This window comes from Corylus avellana, chromosome 9 (genome assembly GCF_965113065.1).
Source record: "Corylus avellana chromosome 9, dhCorAvel1.hap1.2, whole genome shotgun sequence".
Taxonomy (NCBI): Eukaryota; Viridiplantae; Streptophyta; class Magnoliopsida; order Fagales; family Betulaceae; genus Corylus; species Corylus avellana.
In genome coordinates, this window is record NC_142498.1 from 4,272,986 (window position 1) to 4,288,456 (window position 15,471).

Here is a 15,471-nt window from a genome sequence, read left to right on the forward strand (position 1 = left end):
TTCATGAGAACATCAGGAGGAACCGTATGTCAAAAAGTAAAAAATATTCATGAAACAATGCCCTGAAAGTGGTTGAGCCACCCCTAAATTTATTTATTTTTTCAAGTTTTAGTTTTAGTTTTTTTTAAAAAAAAATTTTATTGAGACATAGAACACATGTCATGTTTTGATTGGGTTGACATGGCGATCCATTAATAGATGGATGTACTAACCCTATCTTTATCAATAACAAATGTACTATTTATGATACAAAATAAAACTTAGGGGAAAAAAAATAAAGTCGTTAAAATCCAAATACTAAAAATGTATTTAGCCCCTAAATTAAATCAATAAAAAAATGTTTGCAGTTTTTAACCGTAGGCATCTTGCCAAGAAGCTAGTGGGCTCTTCATGAATTAGGTTGGAATCCGCGGTGGTTTTGGGGTCCCGTAAAAAATGCTTCTTATACATTGGGTAGCCACAACTCGTATTCATACAGTAACTCTACAACTTCTTTATTCTTGGACATCGTTTCGCTTTCATACTTTTTTTTTTTTTTTTTTTGACATGTCCGCACAAGAGAGGGGAGGGGGATTCGAACTAGTGACCTCCGCTTCATTAAGCATGGTCCCAGCCGATTGAGCTATCTCTTGGAGACTCTTTCATACATTTTTAACATAATTAACAGAACATATTATTATAGCATACGTTATTAAAAAATACATATGAGAAATGAAATTTAAAAACAAATTCTTCAACCTAATTTGAAAAAACTTTATTGCTCTCTTTTTCGGATTAGGACCCCCTACAATTTTAAAGCAATTGTAGATTCTCAAATCATGGAATTCATACTATTTTTAACATCAAAATGCTTGAAAAATGCTACCTACTAAAAATGTGACATATTACAGTTAAAAATTGAGTATATTTTTATCAGCTTCTTGCTTTATATGTTGTAAAAAAACTATCAGCAAAATATTATCTTTTGATTTTTTAAAGAATATGCGTCTCTCTAAAAGTGAAGAAAAAACATTTTTGGAGAAAAATTCTTATTTCTGTTTCGATAATATGTTACAATTTTAATGGGTAGTATTTTTTAAGCGTTTCGATGTTAAAAAATAAATAAATAAAGACCTAAATTTTGTAATTTGAAAATTTATATAACTTTTTTGAAATTTTAGAAAATCATCATCCTTCATTTTTCCAATTTTTTTTTTCTTCTGTACCTTTGTTTTTTTTTTTTTGGTATCAGCTATTAAGCATCAACTGATTTCAACGTGATGCTCTGCTGCCTTATAATGAGTTGGTTGAGAGTCGCGAGTCTTAAATGAGCAGAGCCTTTTCAATCTTTGAACAAATCAGAAAAGGGAGAAAAACGAATCTAGTAGGCCCACGTTTCAAAGGCTATTTTCGGTATTTAATCGCTTCATATATCGTTTATTCAGTTATACGGGCACGTGTTTCTATACGGTTTGCCATTTTTTTGAACGGGGTTTGACTCCTTTTAATTAACCGTTTAACCCCATCACCATTCATTCTCACTAGGCTACCCGGTCCCCTATAAGCAGACGATAAAATTGTCAACAAAAGAAACAAAAAATTGAAATGACAATTTTGCTCTCTAGTTTTAGAGAACGGCCCCTATCCCATCTAGACGAACCGGAGAGGATCCTGATCAGTTTCATTCATATTGAAATTTACAGTAATTTCTTGTCTAAATTGTTCTAAATTACTAAATTAGTAGTAATTTTGGTAATTGTTGTAAAAGAGTTACTAGTAATTTTGATAACTAATCTCGTTGTGAATAAAATTTTGGGCAGGATTGAATGTTGTGGGCGAATATTTTTTAGTAAGATGGATCCTTCCTACTCTCAAGAGGAACACTCAACAAATGAAAAATATAAGGCGGAGTAGGAAAAAGTGTAATGTTAAAAGGAAGACTTATGTTCTCCTTCTGTCATCTCAAAATAGATGTGTCTCTTAAAATTACAATTAGATTTGTTATAGATTACTATTGAATTATGATCTAATGATAATTTTAAAAGTTTCATTAGTTTTGAAAAGATACAAATAAGACATAAGGGTGACATTTAACATTACAAAAAAAGACACTATGTTGAGTTCCGAGACCATAAAGCCCGCAAGCACGACCGTGGCTTCATCAACATTTGGATCAAGGGGGGCGGGGGGTTAGACTTAGAATTTGAAAAAAAAAAAAAAAAAAAAAAAAAGTCAAATATTAAATAAGGAAAATATTATAAGTGTGAGTGATTAATATAATATAATTAAATTTAAATTTATTTATAATACAAATGATCATACTAAAAAAAACAGTTTCCAAAATGTTTCTTTCTTTTAGACTAGTCCTGCCTAGTTGGTTTGGAATGAAACTATTACCTCAGATGTGTGGTCCATGATCTTTTTCAATTTCTTGCTAGGGAGGATGGTTTCATGGAAGCACCCCGTTTGGCTTCTTGTGTTTTTTCTTAAGAAAGAAAAAGATATTTTCATCATTTTTTGTCTTCTTATTTGCTGGATTATTAGAAAGAAAATTTCCGTCATTATGTACAATCAATAATATATATTTTTTATTACCGGTAACCCTTCCAAGGTTGTTGGGCAAACTCCAAACTCATGTAAAGTGCCCTTCACTTCCGGTTTGTAGCTGGGCGTGGCCGAAAGAATTATTTGCATGTGTAGGGATTCAAACTTTAGACCTGATAAGAATGCCATCAAGATCAAGACTACTTGAGCCAAACCCTGAATTTCATTTTTTATTTTTTGTGTGTAGAGTAGTAACAAAATAATCTGAACAAACTTTGTTTTATTCAATGGAATCCTGAATATGAAAAATCGTAAGTTGTTTGCCATCATCGACCAAAACAAAATTATTGTTCCAGAAAGTCCTGCGCCTAAGAAAACAAAGACCAATAGAGTTTATGTTCGATAACTTTAGAACACTCCCAATTATAGTCTCAAGTAGATATTAGATAATTAAGCTCAAAATAATCATTTTTGTGTGGACAAATATTTTTTGTTGTTTAAATTTTAAGACTTATTAGTGTTATTGAATAATATTGAGCTCGGTCCAAATTTTAGGGTTATGATTTCGCACATGTAGGTGTTATTTTGTGTACTCCAATGGAAATTCGAGTGGAATATGAACATATTTTGTCCGATTACGATACTATTCTCTTGGTGTGACAAAAGCTATAAACTCAGTTTCGTGAGATTGAGATATTGATCCTTATCAGTTCAATAACGTGTTACTTATTGTGTTAATCACTAAAACGTAAACTATTTAATCATATTTATAAATTGATATGACAATTTACGTAGCAGTAACTATGCTTTGAGTTTGAGTACTCCTAACAACTAAAGTATGAATTACCACGTGTCAATTCATATGACACTTATTTATTCTCATATAAAATATGAACAATCTCATCCGTTTATGTCGTGTGTCGGATTTGTATCATATTAAGACATAGATATAAAATTATATAAATTAATTCTAATCTGACTTATTTAATTAAATGAATCAAAATAGTCGGAGAGAAAGCGACAAGATGGAGGTCAAGTAGAAGCAGTGTGCGTAGGATAACGCACGCCCGATCCCTTAAAAAGAGTTGGCGATGTGGATCGTCGTCATCATCATCTCTCTTCTTCTTCTCTCACTCACGCTGATAATTGAGACAATGATGGGGCTCTGACGCACTCTCTTACCATAGAGGAGACGATTTGTACGAAGGATTGACACCCCTCTGATTCGCCCTTTTACACTTCCCTTTCCCCTGCAAAACCCTGCTGACGCAAGCAACGTCTCTCTTTCTCTCTCTCTCTATATATATATATATATATAAAAAGTTTTTAATTTGTTTTTGTTTTTTGGGTTCCTCGGTTTGTGCCGCCATGAGACAAAGGGGCTGGTGGGAGAGAGAACAGAGGATACTACTGCTGCTATTTATATATATTTATATATATTGGTGGAATGAGGGAAAAGTCCAAGTGAAGAAGAGAGATGTGAGTTTTCTTAGGCATTGAATTCGAAATGCTCGTCACACGCTTCCAAAGCACGCGTTTCTGGGTAAACTTGCGTCATCTTTTTTTTTTCCCTCTCTGTCTCTTGCATTGCTGTCCACTGTGCAGTCTGTAGTGAGAGAGAGAGAGGACTGAGAGGCAGATTGCATGGTTTATTGAAGAACTCTCTCTCTCTCTTCTCTCTCTCTCTTTCTGTTTTTGATGGATTCATTTCATGCCTCTTTGCATGCAAATCTGATGTCATCCTACGTACCTCCTCCCCACTCTCCCCCAAAATCTGTGTGCGCTACGCGAATTTGATGATTTATTTATTTTTTGTTTTGTTTTCTTCGTACATGTGTAGAAACTGGAAAGGAACGTTTGATTTTATTCTGAAGGCCATACCTTTTTGAACTTCTTTTCTTTCCTGCTTTTTTTTTTTTTTTTTCTCGAGTAAATTAAGGATGCAAGGGAAAAAAAAAAAACATATTAGGGCACCAAATGGACGGTAAAAAACACATGCATTTTACCATTTTGACTCCCAAAATAAGGATTCCCTACAATAAGGAAGTGGATGAGAATGCTTTCAAAATCTACAAAATTAATGAGTACTAGTAGGGTTAGAGTTTTTCACTCAACTGGGTTATAACATGTAAGAAAAGCATGTCTTTTTACTGTTTCAATATAATTTCTACTAACTTTGTTAATGCTATTAAAAGAGTATGTACTTCTCAAATGCTCAATAAACACATAATAATTCTATAGACTTAAGTTAAAAGAATTTTTTAAAACTCAATTTAAAGAAAAACTTAAATTACGAGTTTGAATCAAGTAACAACATATTGTTTCTTACTACACTAAGAAATTTAAAAAGTCCCAAGTAATAAACAATAACCAACGGGGAGCGGTGATTCATGGGATCACCAACCCAGTCAACGTCATAATAGGCTTGAATCTCAATGGAGGAATATGAAGAGCAGTGAAATCCATGACATAGCGCAAGATGCAAAGAACAACAACATCATGTGTAGAGTGAGGTATACTCATAAATTGTCTCGCTAAATGAATAGTATATGAGATATTGTGTTGTGTGACTGTGAGATAAACAAGACTACCAACTAACTGCTTGTAGAGAATAGCATATGATAGAAGCTCACCATCTATGGCAAGGATCTTAACATTGGTCTTCTGAGGACTACTAATTGTCTTATTGTTTATTAGATCTTTGCTTGTAGTTGATGCTTCGTCATTGGCAGTTATTCTAAATAGATGTTAAAAATGCATTTAGAATTATGTCAGTATGTTGCATTTAAACCTCTTGAAGCATACGACGAAGGCTTTGTCTCTAAAACGTGTGTAGAGGATGCTAAATTCAATTATGTGGTTGTCCCTATCAAGGCTTTGTCTCTAGTTCATATGACTCGACCCACTTTCTCTAGACTACTAGTGTTGATACTATTCTTATTCTTATTTTATGTAGATGATGTATATGATCATTACTAGTGATGATAATTCAAGCATGCGAGGTCTTCATAATTTTCTTAGTCAAATTTTGAGATGAAGGATTTGGAGACACTCAACTACTTTCAGAGCCAGTTTGATAGACAATAATACACTAACATAGGGGGGGAATGGTATTATATAATTGTCTATTATTATACGTTACCGAATTGCCATATTTGTGACAATGTTTTCATAATGGAGTGACGATTCTTTTTAGAGATGAGCTTTGCTACAACAGCATCCAGAGAAGGAAGATGGGTGCAATGTTAATAGAGCCCGAGTCAACTTAAAGTCCTCACAAAAGGACATAAATTTGCTACAAATTGGTTTGTAGCCAATTCATATTAACTAATCTAATAAAGTGACATGTATCCCATAGCTATTAAAAAAAAATGTGAGAAGCACATGTTATTAAAAAAAAACTTGTGCTTCTCATATGTTAAGAGACACATGTCACTTTATTAGATGAGCTTGTATAAATTTGCTACAAACTAGTTTGTAGCAAATTTTTGTCCCTCACAAAAGGCCATCATGAAATATTGAAATGCATAAACTTTCAACAATCTCGATATGCCGCGAATAATTCCACATCTTCATAGCACTTTAGTTGAGGGTCTGCAGGGGATAATTGTTTCCAAAGATTATTAATTTGACAATAAAAATAAGCAACATACTGACCCAGTTCTTAATGCGTTTTATCAAGTTTAGTTTTAAGCTAGAATTGTAGTGAGGCATCATGAGTACAATTGTATCGCTTCGCCAAGAAATCCCAAGCAGCTTTCTCATTCCCAAGCTTGGGAAGAACACTATGTATGGAAGTAATTGAAGTGTCGATGAACCAAGAGGGGATTTTACTATCTCACATTCTCTCAATCTTCAAGATGATCTGCAAAAGCATCATTCTTTTCACTTTCTTTTTACTTAGTCATAAGAAACTTTGCCATAAAAATAATGCCATATTTTCACCCTCTCAATTAGAAAACCTTGATATTTTGAGCCCACATTATAATTAGAGCCATCTAAAATATTTTTAATAGGACGGACAATATGGTCGAGATTGGAAGAAGTTTGAGACTTTTTTTAAAAAAAATTATATGGCATAAACAAATACCTAGGTTTGAGCTTGAATTACTGATCGTTGACGAGAAGATATCAGATCAGGTGTGGCTGTAGCAAATTGTGAGATGTAGGCTTGGAAGGATAATAATTTGGTGTGGTGCATGCAACAAAATGAGTGTAGGACTGTGGGGTATGATTTAGATTATTTTAGAGTGGTGTGTTGAGAGGTGAAGTTGAGGGGCTGCAATCAAGTGAAGGGGGGGGGGGGGGGGGGGGGGGGGGGGGGGGTCGACTACCCAAACCTAGTAGGTTTGGAAAACTCTACCCAAAACTCAGATTCAAGTCACCATATCGATCCCCTGGGTTTCGGGTAGGGCTGTAACACTCCCAAAATTAGCCTTGGCTAACTTGGCAGGGTTCTGGCAATTACTCCAGTTAAACCAACTTGCAGCTAAATGAGGAATCGCCTCTCTAAGCATTATCAGAGTTAATGCATAGGAATGTGAAATAAAATCTAAGAAATTATTAAATCATCAAAGGACAAGTATATTCCTCGAAATCAAAGGCATGAAGCGACTAATAACAATGTAAAACAAACCTGTTGATCGCATGCAAATTTTAAAGCAAGGTCCATAGTGGCAACCATGCCACTCCTTGGTTCTAGTGACAGACTTCCTAAAATGGTAATTACAGCGTAAGTGTAAAGACTTAGTAAGTAAACCTCACAATTAGGTATGATATGAGCCCAGTTAAAAATAAATAAACGTGCAATTTTAGTAAACATTTATAACGAGGTGTTGTCTCCATTAATACACCATAAAATAGCGTTTTGATTTTCAAAAGTGTGGTGTACTACTAGCGGCAATCACCTAAGTATTTTAATGCAAAAATAATAATACTTTCATAGGTCATAACTCTCACGTACGATCTACCCGAGATATTACCCTTTCTCAGCAGGGTTGACGCTGTCCTAAGGGGCCTATAATACAATGCTAGTGCCCCAGCCATTGTACGCTATTGTACATAACACTCGCGGCACGACCGAGTCCGACCTTGAGTGGCCCACACCACTAATGATGTATGTCTTGTAGTGACCACCCATTAAGGCTGCGCTGGCCACAAAACAACTATTGGATCTAAGGCCCATATAACACATATACATTTGACCATAGAATAAAGTCTATATAATAAGCCCCTGGCCATTATACCGCACGTACCGGTGTACCATGTCATACGATGCATCTTATTAATCATTAATAAAACAATTACCAAGTAGGTACAAAATATAGTTATGCTCATATCATACTTGTGGTCAATCAACTAACATATCCCACGTTTTTAAGAAAAGAGTTCGTAAGTGTTTACTTACCTCGTACGCTCGCTTGAATCCTCCGACATCGCTAAATCCTGCTATATCGCAATACGACACGTTGTTATGCGCAGTTCTAGAGGACCGTTACAAGAAAAATACTAAGCTTTAACTGACAAAAGGATTGCTAGGCTCTAAAATACACACAAGTGGGGCTTAAGGGCCGATGTCTGGCTTTTTGACCGTACATCTGGACTCGAGGGCATACGTCCGATCAGTGAGTTAGGCCAGCCATCTAAAGTTTCAAATTGTGTTTTAAGGCTTCTATAAAATCTATAGGCTACTATATCCCCTTCTAGGCTAAGGAATAAACACATGCAACGCAAGAAAACTCAACATCATGCAATACAAGGAATCAAAGAAACTTTTGAAACTATTTTGAAAACATTTCTTGTTTTGTAAGGAAAAGAGTAAAGAGCTTAACATAACATCTTTTGAAGACTTTCAACATTTAAGAAAACAATAAAAATAGTAGTGAAAGTATAAAACGGGCAAGGGGTTACCTTGGAAATCGGCAAGAACGCACACAAATGCTTCATTTCTTCTCAAATCACAAAACTAACGAAGACATTCACTCAAGGGGTTTTAGAGGGCTTGGAGGCGAGAAATATGTTTGAAGGGCGATGGGGGTTTGGTATTTATAGGCCAAAAAAGCTGAAAACGCTAACAACTACTCTGAAAAGTAGCGGACGTCCAGTACTATTGGGGCGTACGTCCGATACTATTTACTCAACGATCCGAAGGGTGCATCATACGTACAGGTATTATCCAGTGGCTTTTCCAAAAAGTAGCGTACATCTGAGTGGTCCCCATCGTATGTCCTTGTACTATTTGCAAGTGTACGTATGGTGTTCCCCCCCCCCCCCCCTCACGTACGTCATCTATTAAAATTAGGAGCATACGTCCGGTAACCCTAGCGTATGTTCGATCATAAAGGGTTAAGCTCGGGTTTGTGCTTCAAAATACCTACGGAGTTTTAGGTTATAGGCATGGGCTTAGGTCCTTTGTTATAAAACCGGGTCTTTCAAAAATCCTTTAACCATTCCATGTAGAAAATCTTTTAATAAAAACTATTGTTTTTATTGGGGTATTACAAGGGCGGGGCGGGCTAGGAGGGGTAGGTCTGGTGTCGTATGGGCATGGTTTTTTGTAGATGCAGAAGAAGAGGAGGGAGGAAAGAGATGATCACCAAGAAGAGTTCTTGTGGTTGTGCATCCACAAGAAAAGTAGGACATTTTCTGTGTTACCGGTTGAGTAAGACCTTTTCTAATCTACATGACCCAAACCATGGTAGTTATTGTGATCTACATGACCCAAACCATGGTTCGTTGTCGTTGAGAACTTCGACAGGATTGCTGTCGTTGTTAGGGCTTTTTCTTTCTTTGATTTCATTGTAGTTTTGTTGGAACGAAGGAGAAGAAGAAAAGAAAATCCGAGGGAAAGAAAGAGAAGAGGCGTGCTGCGTGAGATGAGAGAAAAGAGGGAGATATTTTGGGGTTTTAGTGTTAAGTTACTTTTGGGGAGGACAAGGCGGGTACCCATGGTTTTAAAAAAATACAACCCGCAATCCGACCCTCCCCATGCGGATAACCCAAAAACTAACCTAGATTTACGTTTTTCTTGGAAAAAATGGGTGGGGTGGAGCTGGCAGGCATTTGCCCACCCCTACAATCAAGTGTGGCGTGCAACAGGTGAAGCCGATTGCTCATATCGGGTGTGGCACACACAAGTGTAACCGTAGGCTAGGATCTGATGTGGCCCCTATGAGGCTAGAGTGGTTTGCTTGAGCGCATGGATCTCACGCACAGAATGCGATACTGGCACTTGGTGGAGTGTGGTGGTTGGACTAACCTAGAGGTGGCACGTGAGGGCGCGTTCGACAATTTTTGGAGACCCTTTTTGACAAAAATGTTGATCTATGGGTGATAGATCCATTTTGGAGATTGATTTGTCAGATAGAGTCAACGTCACTAGCACGCGAAGGCAACAACATGGACTATAAGCAGCGCATGTGAGATTCTACTATACCAAATGAACTCCAAATTTCCGTTACATGCAAAAAAAAAAAAAAAAATCCCAACGAAGCATTTAGTCTACCAAAGTCGCAGTGAAAAACACTAAAGAAACTCTTAAATGAGAAACTACACGCGTGGGAACAAAGGCTTGTGAGAGACACCTGAAAAATGGTGGCTCTAATACCATGAAGAAAAGGACAAGCTAAATACGCTAGTATTTCTGATATATAAAAATTGTACAATAGAATGACCTACTTATAGTTGAGTGAGGCCATAAAAAGAAATTAAATACAATAATTACAAAATCACAAAATATTCATAACATATTTACAATAGCTAAATATGGTAGTAGATATTACTATAATATATGGAGAATATTATGTCACTAACATAGTGAATCTATTTTTATAAAATTATGTATATTTGGATTTAATATCAACATTCACCTCAACAAAGAACTCTCAATTATGTTGAGCATAACTCAATTTGTCCAATTTTGTTACACACACATATTGAAATTACACTTAAAAACATTGAAAAATCTGTCTAAAATGATAGAAAATGATCATCCTTATGATCATCTCAAAAAGTTAAGATAGAATACCATGATGATGCATTATATTTAGTCAGAGAATGTTATAAAGTGAAACATGTTCTAAATATAGTATAGAGAGTGAGAGAGAGCATGCACGCGCTGAGTGGAGTGAGGGTGAGGGGGGAAGCTAGCTGGGTGTGTGGGATTCTCTGAGACTTGGATGCACAATGCAGGGGTGTATCTATGAAAGTATAGGTTGGCATGACATGGCATGCAAATGTAGTGATCAGAGACTGATGGTTGTGCATGCATGCCATGCCCCATGCAAAATATTTGCTTACATGCACAAAGACAAAAAATCGAATTCTGGCATTTGCTGCCACCAATTCTTGATTTTGTTGTGTTTTTGTTTTTTGTAGTGATGAGACGATGATGATGATATCAGAAAAAGGTCCCATGAGAATTCTCCTGGTTTTGGGCCCACTTGATCTCAGTGGCATGTTGCTTTTGCAGCAGCTTAGCTTGTGCTGACACCATTGAGACTTGAGAGAGAGATTTTCTAGCCTATATCGGATTGGGATGGATGACTCAAGAGAAAAGACCTCTCAATTAATGGCGACCCTTCATGAGGTCACATCTCTCCCACCCATATGTCCCATTTCCAACTAATATTCTTTTCTATCAAACCCCCAAGCTTCCTTTGCTTCTTCCATGGGTGAATTCACCTTATATTCAAAGTATTTTGAAGTACATGTAGCACTTCTCTTACGGTTTTTACTATGATTTCGTTACAAACTCATGTGACAGTCTATATTTTTCTAAAAATGAGTAACAATACGTGATAAGTGTTGTGTATATTGCAACTCAAGTTTGTAAACGTGATAAGTGTCATGTCATGTTGATTATCATATGTGAAGTGACAATCCACATTTTAACAGCCGACATGATAAATATTATATGAATTGTCAAATTTACATTTGTAAGGAACTTTGTAAGGATATCTAGCCTCCCCTTCAATAGAAGTAGGCAAAATAGCTATTGAAAAAGTATAAATTTTTATTTTGGCTATTCATTTTTTCTATACACGCTTCAACAAATTCTCTATTCTACTCTTTATTTTCTTTAAATATTATTTTGTGTGGGAGAGAGTGTGAAAGAAAGAGGATGAAAGAGCGTAAAAGAAAAAAAGCGGGAGGCAAAAAAATAATAAACAAAATTTATAATGTGAAAACTTCAAAAAAAAAGAACATGTATTTTAGTGACATGCGAATTGGTAATTTGCTTAATGTTTCAAAAAGCCCAGTTCAAAAACTCCTTATTGGGCTTTCAAGAACCCACGGATATCCATGAACAAAATTGGTCCAAAAGACCCAAGCAGTCTCGAAAAGGACCAAGCTGGATGACCCGTCCTTATACGGATCTTAAAGCTACCTTTGTCGTTTTATTTGCCTTTCTTTGTAATGTATCCACAAAGATTGTTGGTTTGGACCCATTGACCCGAATTCGGGTTTGACTGACCTAACCCAAAAGAACTGATTCAAGCAAATACATATATATGGGCCAATACGGAAAGCCCGACCCAATTAAGCATCCAGATGGTGTGCAGACTATTTTCAAGTAATATATATGCATCATGTATGTGTACACATTACCTAAAAGGATTATTATTATTATTATTTTTTAAATTACTTTATTAAACTGCCACGTGTAAAAATAAATAAAAATTATGTGATAATCATTAGGGTTTGTTTGGCAAAACATTTTTGAGTGTGTTTTTGCTCTTTTGTTGTAACGAGATATAAAGGCGAAAAGTCTTTTATGGCTATTTCGTATTTTAAGTTGTTTTTTTTTAATGTTTTTCCTTTTAGCTAAGAAGCAAAAAACCTATCATAAAAAATGTTGTCAAATGAGCTCACTAACCTTTTTAAAATAAAAAAATCTATGTGAAAGTCACATACATTTTCAATACATATCGAGTTTAATACTAATGGTCCGTTTGTTTCAATATAAAATATATCTTAAAAAACGTTTTCCATATTTTTCGGTATTTGATATGATTGAAAAAAAAAAAAAAAAATCAATTGATTAAAATAACCTTTTTTAATTTTCGTAATATTTTTTGTTTTTTAAACCTGTAAATCATTTTATGAATTTGAGCTTATTCTTATTAAATCATCGAAGTTCGTCCAACTATTATCGGAAACTGCTAGACATTTGCTAGAGTTCGTCTTACCACTACCGAAAGCTGCAGAAGTTATGTTGAAATTCGCCAACCTTTTATATCGTCTCTTATTTTTTGTACGAGCTAAACGCCAAAAAAGAAAAGAAAGGGAAACTAGCTTTTATTCCCATGAACTATAATGCATTGGTACTTTTCCGTCATGAACTACCAACTGTGACACCCGACCCTCATGAACTACTATTTTGTGCCTAAAACTCACATTCCGTCAGTCAAAGGTGTTAACTCATACGGTCGTCTACCGGTCACTTTGCCCCCTATAAACTATAATTCAATGTCACTTTACCCCTATGAATTATAACGTATTATCACTTTGTCCTCTTGAACTATAATGCATTGTTACTTTGACCGTTTTTTATTGACATAATGAGTTTTTAACTAACGGAATAGGAGTTTTTGACACAAAATGATAGTTTATAGGAATCGGGTATCACAGTTGATAGTTTATGGGGATAAAATAAAAATTCGTTGTAGTTCATGAGGCAAAATGTAATTTTCCTGCAGAAAAATGTTGACCGAAAAACATTCAACATCTAATAAAGCTTGAGTCAAAGAAAATTGTCGTTGTTATATGCATATTAATTTCATGAAGGTGAGAAAGCGGGATTTCGGCCGAAATCAAACGAAGATAAAGAATGAAGTTAGTTGAATTGACCAAAAAGTCCGTTGGTTTTTTGTTCAAAGGACGGAATTGCCATCTACACCACTAAAAAAAAAAAAAAAAAAAAGTAAACAGTTAATGAAACTGGGTTGACTCCTTTTGGTCGCCCCCTCAATTTCTTTGCAAATTTCCATCCTTGGAATCTAAAGAACAAAAGGGAAGACACGTGGCAATGAAATAAACCACAGTGATAATTCCAACCGTTGATAGAAAGTACAAAAGATACGTGCAGTTTTAGTACTCTCCTCTGTCTAACATCTCAATCTAGGGTTCGTCAACTCTGCTTTTACACTTATTGACGTGAATATACTGGATTCTTAAAAAAAATTGAAAAATTATATAAAAAAGTTTAATTGTGATGTGACATAAAGTTTAAATTTATTTATTAGTGTTTAATATTTTTTTTCAAAAAGCAAAAAGCAATTCTAAAATATGTTATCAAATGAATCTACAAGTCTAATTCTTGATTAGGCCCCTGCTTTTACTCTTTTTGGGCCTCCATTGGACTTAATAGAAAGGAAGTGGACCAAAACTGAAGTAAATTTGATTGATGTGTGAAAAAAAATGTACGAATGTTATTTATAAAAAAGTGAAGAAAAAAAATATATTATTTTTTTGATGTAAAAAGTAAAAAATGTTGGGAGTTGATTTTGAAATGAATATTATAAGGATTTTTTTTGGGATCAGGTCCTCAGCAGTAGCTGGGGAATAGTCCATCAGGTTTTTTGTCAATTTGGATGGTATAATTTCATTTAGCCATCTAAAACTCGCCACATGTTCCATTCAAAATAAAATAATAAAATATTATTTACATTTTAAAAAATAAATGTAAACTAAAATAATAATAAAATAATTAAAAAATATGGGATAGTTGGCCACCCCATTTTCCCCATAGGGGGTGGCTGGCCACCCCAACTTGGGCATGGGGTGCCTTTCGCCACCCCCAAAGACCGGCTGGGGGTGGTTCGCCCACCTCTTAGGGTCAAACCCAACTTTTTTTTTTTTGTTGGTTTTCTTAGAAATTTTTATATTTTAGATGTTTGGTTAGGGCTGGCAATTTAACCCGTGACCTACGAACTCGATATGAACACGACACGTAATTTTAGGTTTAGAGTTTATGATATAACGTAGAACATCAATAAGTAGCGAATAAATACTTATAGATCTTGATTCTATCAACGATCTAATAAATCTTCATGATAAAACTAGATACTCTCTAGGTTTTGAAGGAAAATAGAGGAATAAACTCAACTCTGAGTAATTTTCATTAATAACAATCAATAACCAACATAAACTGATAAATTATAGGCTATAAACATGTATTTATAGTTTCAAGACTCATAAATCTAATAAAATATGAAATAAATACTCTAAAAACCCTAAACCTAATAAAATAACGAAATAGTGACTCCTAGAACCCTAATCCTACTAAAACAATGAAATAAAGACGGCTTAACCTAATTAAAACGCAGTAAATAACATAAAGGTCCCGCATGCACTCGATTGCAGCACGCGGGCGATCGATCGCAGACGGAGTGCTTGATTGCGGTCACAGCGTGCGCTCGATCACAGTACCAGACGCCCGACTTATCCAACCTGCATCATTCTCCCCTAGTTGGAGAGAATTCGACCTCAAATTCAGCCCTTTCCATGGTCCTTTGGATGCCCAATCAACTCATTCCACTCGTCGTTCCTCAAGATCAAGACAAAATTCCACCCACAATAAGCGTGACGCTTCTCATCATCATTGAAACATTTTGATAGTTGTCGTGAAAGCCCCACACACTACTTGGCAATATCTCACATTTGCCGTACTTTTCTTGTTCCTTCTCCCTTTCACGTGCCATGAAAATACTCAAGAACAGGTCAACTATTATTTCCCTTGTGAACATATAATTTTCTCATCCAAACAAAACTCACTATAATCTTCGTTAGGCGAATTTAAAATATCTTCAACACTAAGGAAATCAACATAATCAACCTCTTCACCATTAAAATTAGACACTTCACCTGAAAAGTCTTCATCAACTTCTTCATAATCGTTAATGTCAACCGTGGATTCTTCCTCTTCAGTGGGTTATCTTCTTTGGG